Source organism: Schistocerca gregaria, chromosome 1, assembly GCF_023897955.1.
Source record: "Schistocerca gregaria isolate iqSchGreg1 chromosome 1, iqSchGreg1.2, whole genome shotgun sequence".
NCBI classification, from domain to species: Eukaryota; Metazoa; Arthropoda; class Insecta; order Orthoptera; family Acrididae; genus Schistocerca; species Schistocerca gregaria.
This window is the reverse complement of record NC_064920.1, coordinates 708,696,284-708,706,095: the sequence shown is the minus strand read 5'-3', so window position 1 is coordinate 708,706,095 and position 9,812 is coordinate 708,696,284. Positions and strand designations below refer to the sequence as shown.

At 40.4% G+C, this 9,812-nt stretch overlaps 1 non-coding gene across 1 annotated transcript; it reads left to right on the top strand.

Moving 5' to 3' along the window:
• Positions 1-8,300: 8,300 nt before the first annotated feature.
• On the top strand, positions 8,301-8,372 carry Trnag-ucc (transfer RNA glycine (anticodon UCC)). Its single transcript has one exon. It is a non-coding gene; the product is annotated as a tRNA-Gly (tRNA).
• The last annotated feature ends 1,440 nt before the right edge of the window (positions 8,373-9,812 follow it).

The window sequence follows — 9,812 nt, the reverse complement described above, 5'->3', positions numbered from 1 at the left end:
AATTTCTTCTTTTATGTTACTGCAAACCGATACTATGAGGTTTTTCGTAAGCTATTGAGCTCTGTAATTGTCAATTACTTGTTTAATGAGGCCCTACGTTTCGGAATTCTGTCTCAATAGCTTCTGTGAGATGAGTTTGGCAAATTACATTGTGACAAAGAAAGTACAATTAAACCAGTCACCAAGAGAAATGTGGCCTTTACTCATAAATGGTGATGCTTCTTCGAATGAGGAAAGGTTAACAACTCACACAAAAACAGATTGGCAATTCTGTTGGAATTTTGGTGGAATCCCCGTAAGCCGTCGTATTTTTAACACTGAGCGACGGGAATGGAAACTTACCAAAGGATTTTATTCCTTCTCTTGATCTGAGCAGCAATCAAATAATGACGAGCGTTCCTTCAGGCGGAATGATAGGCACATGCCAGATACTAGTTACTCACCTAGGGCTTGGCAAACTGACAATGCGTGATTGCGAATAAAATAGTTGTTATTGAGAAAAATAAACAATTGATCTGTCGCACAACGCAATGGTCAGTGTATTGTCAGCAGCTAAGGATAATGCGCGCGACAGGAATGCACAAGTTAGCCAAGTGTGCCTTGTGAGATGGAATTCGAAAAACATTGTCATGAAAGTAGATCCGCCTTTGTCAGCAGCACATTTCAACAAATTAAATATATCTAATCATAACACTCTTTTAGGATATTCCTACTTTCGTAACAATATCGACAATTTTCTTCATTTGTGTAGCCTGTTGTTGTCTAATTAGTTTATTAATGCTGATAATGTCCATGCAACAATTGAAATGCTTTTTCTCACCACGGCGAACCAATTAAAAAATTAAAACATTATTATTTGTGACTGCTTTTCGACTGTTTCTAGCTTGCAGTGGAAATGTGATATTCACATGCATGTAGTACAGTGTGTCGTATTACATTATTACACCCATATCAGAGTAATCACAGTGAAACTGCTATACTTCAGACCTTAGACGCTTTTTACCAGAAGCACAAAGGGATCACACCTGTGGAGATTATCCCTTTGTAAATTTTTGTAACAGATCGTACAGATACGCTACCCAAAGGCAATAAAATTCAGTACACAGTACGACAAAATTTATCGTATGGGCAATATTACTACTGCTCATATTGCGCCGTTCCGATGTGAGCATATGGCCGCTCCCCGCCTCAAATTTCCCACGGTGCTAGCGAGGCAAGCGCGACGCGTAGCGCGAGAAACTGTGCCTCAATCATAACGCCGCGCGACCTGGCGCAGGCACGTGTCGCGTCCCAGTCGCGTCGCGTCGCAATTTGCGCGGTCCCATTTGAACTTGTGACGTTACAAAAACGCGCGCTGCGCTGCGTCGCGCCACACGCGCTATACGCGTCTTAATTTGCGCCTAGCCTAAGACTGCGTAGGTATACAGATTACTAGTCGAGTCCAGTTTCAGCAGTTGTTAATTGCACTTGAATTTTTGAGACAAAAAATAGTTTTACGTTCTTGCAAAAGCGCATGGTACATTCTTGCCGGCTGGGTGGCATAGCGGTTCTAGGCGCTACAGTCTGGAACCGCACGACCGCTACGGTCGCAGGTTCGAATCCTGCTTCGGGTATGGATGTGTGTGATGTCCTTCGGTTAGTTAGGTTCAAGGAGTTCTAAGTTCTAGGGGACTGATGACCTCAGAAGTTAAGTCCCATAGTGCTCAGAGCCATTTCAACGATTTTTTTTTAAATTGTGCATTGTTATTGTAGGCAAGTATTTCAGCTTGTTTTACAGTCACCGTAACACAGCGCTGGCGACGGGAGATTCTTTACCTGGTGCTCGCCACTGTTATCGCTTCCAAGAATTCCCTTTATGTGCAAGCACTTCCAACATGTCCGGCAACGCCCAGTCCATTTCTATTCGTGACAGTACATAAAACAGAACCTGTCACAGCTTCCAGAACAAGCGTAGTGCTGGGAAACTCATTTTCCGTCTGCGACATAAAATATTGGATATGAGTATTTTTTCACTCATATTTTGCTAATTTAGTTTGCCCAAAGATCAGACTGGTTTTCTCACCCAGTGAGGTGCCGTTCAGGACGTGTATTCCACGGGAGTGGAGAACGTATCGCCATCCAACCAAGTTGGTTTGAGGGTTTCCGTGTTTTTCCTGAACCCTCTCAAATAAATTCCGTAAACAATATCACTGCCATTTTGCTTCCATATCTTTGTCCAATCGAAACTTGGGCTCCGATTCTGCTGGTTTCAATGTCGAACCTGAGTCTAGGTTCTAACCCGTTTTCCATTTTTTGTTACAGGTCATTTGGGAAGTATTAAGTTCTGTGTTTCTGACCGATTTCCTACTGAGTCTTTGTGATCTTCTGTATGACACCTTCAGAGTAACTGATATTTCACGATGCAGTGAACACTGTGGTGAATTAATATGGGGTAATCTTACACACATCCATCATACGTTTCATTCTAGTGCACAAGTGACAAAAATTTCCTCTTGCCGTATAGCATTTAGTACCTTACAGATACGAATGTGACTGTAAATGCATAATTTAACGACAAGTTACAGATTTGTTTTCGCCCTAGTAGAGCGATGCGGTGCACAAGAAACTAAAATCACATTCTAGAGGACAGGAATTCGACTAATCGTTCGGAAATTATGATTAAGGACTTCCAAGATTTCTTTAAATTGCTTTATCAAACACAACGCTGTGTCCTTTGACAACAATGTGCCCGATTTGCTTCGCCAATAGAAGCTTGTGCTTTATCTGTATTGATCTCTTTGACTACTGGAAGTGAAAATGTAATTTCAATTCAAATATAAATTATAGTGACTGAAAATGAAGTTCGGCGACTGTGATTAATGTATCCTACATAAAAACATTCGTTTAGTTTATTTTTTTAAAACATGTTTACGTGCTTAGATCATAAGTCTGATTATCCTCAGAATACTATAAAAAACGATTTCTTTAATCAAAATCTTCTAATTTTTATTAAATTCGTACAATATAGTTCTTAATTTCTACAAATTTGATGAGAAACCAAGCGATATTCTACTTTGGATGGACGATGCACATAACATCTCTGTTGCTCATGTACAGGGCAATTGTTGAATCTCTGATAGGGTAGGAACAGCCATATTGAGTGCTTAAATTACTGTAACGATGGAATGTTGTTCGCCAGTCTCTACATCAAAAATTCGTAATTTTTTTGTGTGCTTGAAGAGCTGAACTTTTGATGTGTCCTCAATCACAGGTTTACGTCTCTGACAATTGTTTTCGAAACAGCTGAATCTGAAATCCGTTTCACTGCAGAATGTTGTGCGTTTGTTGAGGCTACATTGTCATTAAACTCTCATCTGCAGCTTATTTACGTACTTGATATTGTAATATCACTCGCGAATCGACTGAAAAATGTCGTTTCTGACATGAAATACTTAGTTTTCTTTTTATTTGCATCCAAAGTTGTCAGAAGATAGTGAAATAAATACAGAATTCACTATATCTTTTGTTGCTGTAAGGAGCCGCCTTTTGTGATTGGGAACTGTTATTTATTTATTTATTTTACTTTTATTTTTCCCTGTTGCGCTAAAATTGTGGCATATGTCCGAAATCACCACCTTGGAAATTGTTACAGAGTCTCAAAAAATCGCTCGTTATGCACCACGTAATAAGATCTCACTGCATGTCAAAATTATTGCAATTTTTTACGAAATAATATCCCACTTAAAATGGTACATGTGTGACAGTTCGAACTAGTTCGTAAATTAACCGGAAGAGGCGCTACCGCAGTCCCTCCTTGGCGCTGCCAACTTTACTTGCATCCAGACTGATACTGAAATTTAATCCCATAATGCATCCTGTATACGCTTATTCCGTCCTTAGCGTAGAAAAGATGCCTTGTGTTACATCCGAAGTGATTATTACCGGTAATTTATTTTCGTTAATTATACTTCATTCGGAGAGAGACATCGACGCACGGCAGTTGTATAGAAATGACATATCGTTTTCTGCTGCAGAGTTGAATAATTTTGGTTCTGAAATGTAATACTGTTAAATTTCATACTTCTCGTAAGTCGTTTTGAGCGTAGAGTGAGACAGTGTACCGGATCTCTTGTTACTGTGTTTCCGATTATAGCGTATATGACGAGTTAAGGGATTTTTTACACCTAAACTAGTCAGTTATTTATTTTTATCAGTTACTTGATTGAAAACTATGCTGTGTCTTTGCTGTGTAATGGTGTGGATGTATTTTAGGATATTTCTGCATATTGGATCATTCTATTCCAACTGGTGTTGCCTCAACATCTTATCTCAGAGTTGGTTAAAATTTAATAGCCCTAGATTGTAACACTTCATCATCATCAGCCAATTCAGTCCATAAATGATGTGGCCTCTTCGAGTCGTGAATTCAGGTAGGCTTTCAGCAGTCTTCTCCAAGTGGGACGGTCTTGGGCAGTTCTCTGCCAGGTGTTACCAGCGATCTTCTCGATGTCTTTGTCCCATCTGTCTGGTGGTCTTCCTCTAGGCTTCCGGTACTCTCTCTTCGTCCATCTGTTGTCTTTTCTTCTTGCGACGTGGCCAGCCCACTGCCTTTTCAAGAAACCTACTGTCTCTAAGATGTCATTAACCTTCGTCACAGACCGGATGTCATCTGCCCTTTTCCTGTCCTTTCTTGTATAGCCCAGCATTGATCTCTCCATGGCTCTCTGTGCTATCCTAAGTTTCCCTTTTGTAAATGAGTTCAGTGTCCATGTTTCGCAGCCATACGTCATCACAGGAAGAATGCATTGATCAAATACTGCTTTCTTCAAATTTACTGGCACTTTTTATCTGAATACTTTCGAATTCTTCCCAAATGCTTGCCAGCCAAGCTTGATGCGTCGATAGATTTCTGGCTTTATGTCTCCCTTCATATTTATAATCTGGCCAAGGTAGACATATTCATTGACCTCTTCTAGTAGACTGTCCTTGACTTCCACATCTCCAGCTGGGATCCATTTGTTGGGCATTACTTTTGTTTTGGAAAGGTTCATGTTCAAGCCAAACAGCTGACATTCCGATGCAAGATTACGAAGCGTTATTACACAAATGTGTTCTTGGTGCGGAATACTTGAGCTATTGCACTCGTCCAAGTGAGGGTGGTCGCGAACGACCGTGCAAATTTTTGACAAAAGATTACATATGCTGCATCAGCTCACTGCTAAAAATTAACAGTTATTAAATCACAAAGATATTTTACGGTCATTGTTTCAAAAACTTTCACCCGAAGATTTACTCCTGTTTACAAAGTCGTGCATCTCAAGGGGGTCCTCCACTTTTTTTAGCTTTAACTACCGTTTGATAGAACTACCTTTTCTACAAGAATTAACTCATTCTGTGGCTAGAGAAAAAAGAAGGTGTATCATACGACTACATATCAGTGGATCACGACTGGAATCTGTCAACTCATACAAGTATCAGACTGTAACATTTTGCATGAGTGTGAAATGGAACAATAACGTAGACTCAGCCTGAGGTAAAGCAGATGACAGAGTTCGGTTCATTTGTAGGATACCTGGAAAGATTATCTGTCTACAAACTAGATTGCTTACGAAACACTCACGAGACCCATCCTAGAATATTGTCGTAGACTAACAGGGGATAGTGAAACTATACAAAAAGGCAGAGCGAAAGGGGGCTCTTTTAGCCGCGGGAGAGGGTCTCTAAGAAGCTGAATAGCGAAGACAAGATTAAACTATTTACAGCTCTCAGGTAGGTGTTTAAGCAGTCATTCTTTCCCTTCTCCATACGGGAATCAGTCCGATGGGAAGAGCCATTTGCCAAACAGTTCATATTGGTTTGTAAAATACAAATATATGTGTATGATCCCAAGCCTCTTGTGGGGATCATACTGGTTCCACAACACACAAAGAAATTGATTATTACAACAAATTTTACTTGTGTTCATCATTTCAGATAATAGAATCGGGAAAACTGCACTGACGGCCCCTCTGATGTTGGAGCGGGTGCAAGAAGAGTTGCCAGAACAGGAAAAGAAATTGTCCTTTGTTCCTAAGGTTTCCTTTTTAAATTACTGTAGTGTAAAGAAATGTATAAAACAGAGCTGTATTTATATCTTTTTATTATTACCAGCTGTTTCGAATGTATACCATCTTCTCAGTGTGAAAAAGACTCATATTACTCGAGAATCATTACAATTATTGACACAAAAAACGACATTGTCGCTCTAAACTCTTCATAAGTGTGTATCTGTAGCGCGGCAATGAATGCTGTTACATCTAATAAACAGTCATCCACTAGATAGCAAGTGATGGCTCACTTGAGTCACCAATTGCTATCTAATCGAGTATATGTCACTTAATAAGCAAAAATTTTCAGGTCCACGTATCCTGGCAGAAGAGATGCTTGCAGTTTTGCTCTGTGGCCTAATCGTCTCTCAGAACAGTAATCGAGACATTTAAGTTGTATGTTAGTTTTAAAGGCGGTAAGATTGCAGTTTAGTCTTCTATTAACGGTAGATGTAATATAATGTAATATAATGTACTTGACCATAGTAAGACCTTTTTCTTTCATTTTTAATGTTCTTCTTTACAGCCGTTTTGCATTTTTCGGTTATGTTTTGAAACTATCCATTCCTTGTTGTTTTTCACTTTCCTTTTTATTTGCTGCGTTAATGATAATTCACAGTAAATCTTTACAGTAAGCGACCTGCTTTTGCATCAAATTGATTAGATAGATCAGTAGTAAAATGTATGAAACAGATAAGTTAAAAATGATTTTTCTCCATCGTTCATATGACAAACCTTTCCTTTACACGTTGGTAGCTAGTGATACATCGTGTATTAATCTGTTTTAGCGTTACGTAGACAGTAGGCTGCCGTATAAGATGTACAGAGAGTCCCAGGAGGAATGGTCAGTATTCAAGGATATGACAGGAACGATCATTTGAAGCAAAAAAGTAAGCGTGGGCTCTGAAATACATATTTTAAGAGTTTGGTATGGACCAAAAGAAGAAAAATTGGCCTTGTAAACATGGGCTCTAAGATGCGTATCTTAAGACCTATAAGCACTTGTTCAGTTGAAGAGATGTGTTTTATAGTAGCGAAGAACTGTAAGTCCTCATAGCTCCTAAGAGATGCCTTTTAAAGCCCATTTTTGACAGACCCTTTTGCTTCCGTTGATCGTTCATGTCCCTGAATACTGACTATAGCTCCTGGGACATGCTGTATGTCGTGCCATGTTGGTGGCCCACGTTCACATGCGACTGCCCTTCCCTTTAATGCGTAGGCCTCTGGAAAACAGTATTAGGTAGGCAGTGGCGTAACTCATAGCAAGTGAACGGAACTACCTAAGGGAGGAAGAGAATTTTTCTTTCTTCTGATCTCTCCTTATCTTCATTACAAACAAGTGTCGGGAACCGAAGGGAGTCACAGACACAAAGAAGTAAATACGCGATTTTCGTTATATGCCAAGACATAAACCTGTGTTATGAGGATAATTCAGTCACGTGCCTGAAATTGAAAGTTATCCGTTTGGTCAAGAAGAGTTCGAATATGAGTGCTGAAATATGTGTACTGATGAATATTACACATAGCAACCATACGTCTAATGGAAGTTTCAGGTGTAAATTGTTGGTAGTGTATGGATGTAAATACAGATGTACTTATTAGATTAGGCATATTTATACTGCGTGGAAATCCACTGTGTTCGTAGAATGTATTTACGACGAAGAGCATCCAGGAAATAATTCTAATGAAATAGCATTGAACTGAACGGTTTATGACCTGAGTGTATGATTTGTGCAGAACTAGAATATAGTTTCATCCCAGTGTTCGTAGATTAGTTATACATCCAGTTAATTTTAAGTCAGACTGTTGAAAAACTCGTTAATAATGAGCATTATCTCTATCTGGGCACTGAAAATTGGTAGTATAAAGTCCCAACAACTTTGTAAGAACCGTTAACGTTACTTCGTGAAATATTTAGAGACAGCATAATGGTCTCCAGACGAGATGTATAAGAACGCATTCGGAGCTACTCAATGAGCGTTTCTCATGAAGACATAAACTTTTAAATTTCGTTAAGAACGCACGAATTTAAAAGTAAGTCACGACACCAGTTAAATTGATCACGAATCAAACACTGATTGCATATTGTAATACGTAGTATCAATGTTAGGACTATGATAAAAACGTACATTGATACTTTCGAAAATGGAATAGAAGTACTAACATTACTCATAAAAATGTGCACTGTTTTCTTAAGTATAAATAACTTAAATTAAAGGGCTCGTGGTTTTATGGGCGATGGTGGTGTAATGGTCAGCATAGTTGCCTTCCAAGCAGTTGATCCGGGTTCGATTCCCGGCCATCGCATTAATTTTTATTTTCTGATCTGTGTTCTATTAGGCATCCTGCAGTAGGAGTGATGCTTATAATCTTATTAGAGTTAGAATTCAAAGCGTTAAAATTAAATGTGACAGTTACAGAGTATGAAATCATACTTTTTTTGACTTAAACTGGAGAGATATCATTTTTGTTTGCCGCAGCACGACGTGGCATGAGCTCGACTAAAGGCTGAAATAGTGGTATAGGGAACTGACACCATGAATCTTGCAGGGCTGTCCATAAGTGGGTAAGAGTACGAGAGGGCGGAGATCTCTTCTGAACAGCACGCTGCAAGGCACCCCAGATATGCTCAATAATGTTCATGTCTGGGGAGTTTGGTGGCCAAGGAAATGTTTAAACTCAGAGGAGTGTTCAAGGAGCCACTCTGTAGCAATCCTGGACGTGTAGGGTGTCGCATTGTCCTGCTGAAGTTGCCCACGTCCGCCGGAATTCACAATGGAGATGAATGGATGCAGTTGATCAGGCAGCATGCTTACATACGTGTCACCTGTCAAGAGTCGTATCTAGACGTATCAGGGGTCCCATATCACTCCAACTGGACACGCCCACAAGTGTCGTCGTGTGAACCATTCAACGAAACATAATCGATATCGGCTTTCGAAGCGGACGGCCGACTCGTGTACAACTGATGACTGCACGACACAAAGCCTTACGCCTCGCCTGGGTCGGTCAACACCGACAATGGACTGTTGATGACTGGATACATGTTGCCTGGTCGGACGAGTCTCGTTTCAAATTGTATCGAGAGGATGGACGTGTGTGGGTATGAAAAGAACCTCATGAATTCATGGACCTTGCATGTCAGCAAGGGACTGTTCAAGCTGGTGGAGGCTCTGTAGTGGTGTGGGGCGTGTGAAGTTGGAGTGATACAGGGCCCCTGATACCTTTAAACACTTCCGCTGGCCACCAAACTCCCCAGACATGAACCGTACTGAACATATACTGGATGCCTTGCAACGTACTGTTCATAAGAGATCTCCACCCTCTCGTGCTCTTACCCACTTATGGACAGCCCTGCAGGATTCATGGTGTCCGTTCCCAGTATCACTATTTCAGACATGCCACGTCGTGTTGCGGCCCTTTGCGTGCTCGCTGGAGCCCTACACAATATTAGGCAGGTGTACCAGTTTCTGTGGCTCTTCAGTGTACAGGGTGATTCAAAAAGAATACCACAACTTTAGGAATTTAAAACTTTGCAACGACAAAAGGCAGAGCTAAGCACTATCTGTCGGCGAATTAAGGGAGCTATAAAGTTTCATTTAGCTGTACATTTGTTCGCTTGAGGCGCTGTTGACTAGGCGTCAGCGTCAGTTGATGCTAAGATGGCGACCGCTCAACAGAAAGCTTTTTGTGTTACTGAGTACGGCAGAAGTGAATCGACGACAGTTGTTCAGCGTGCATTTCGAA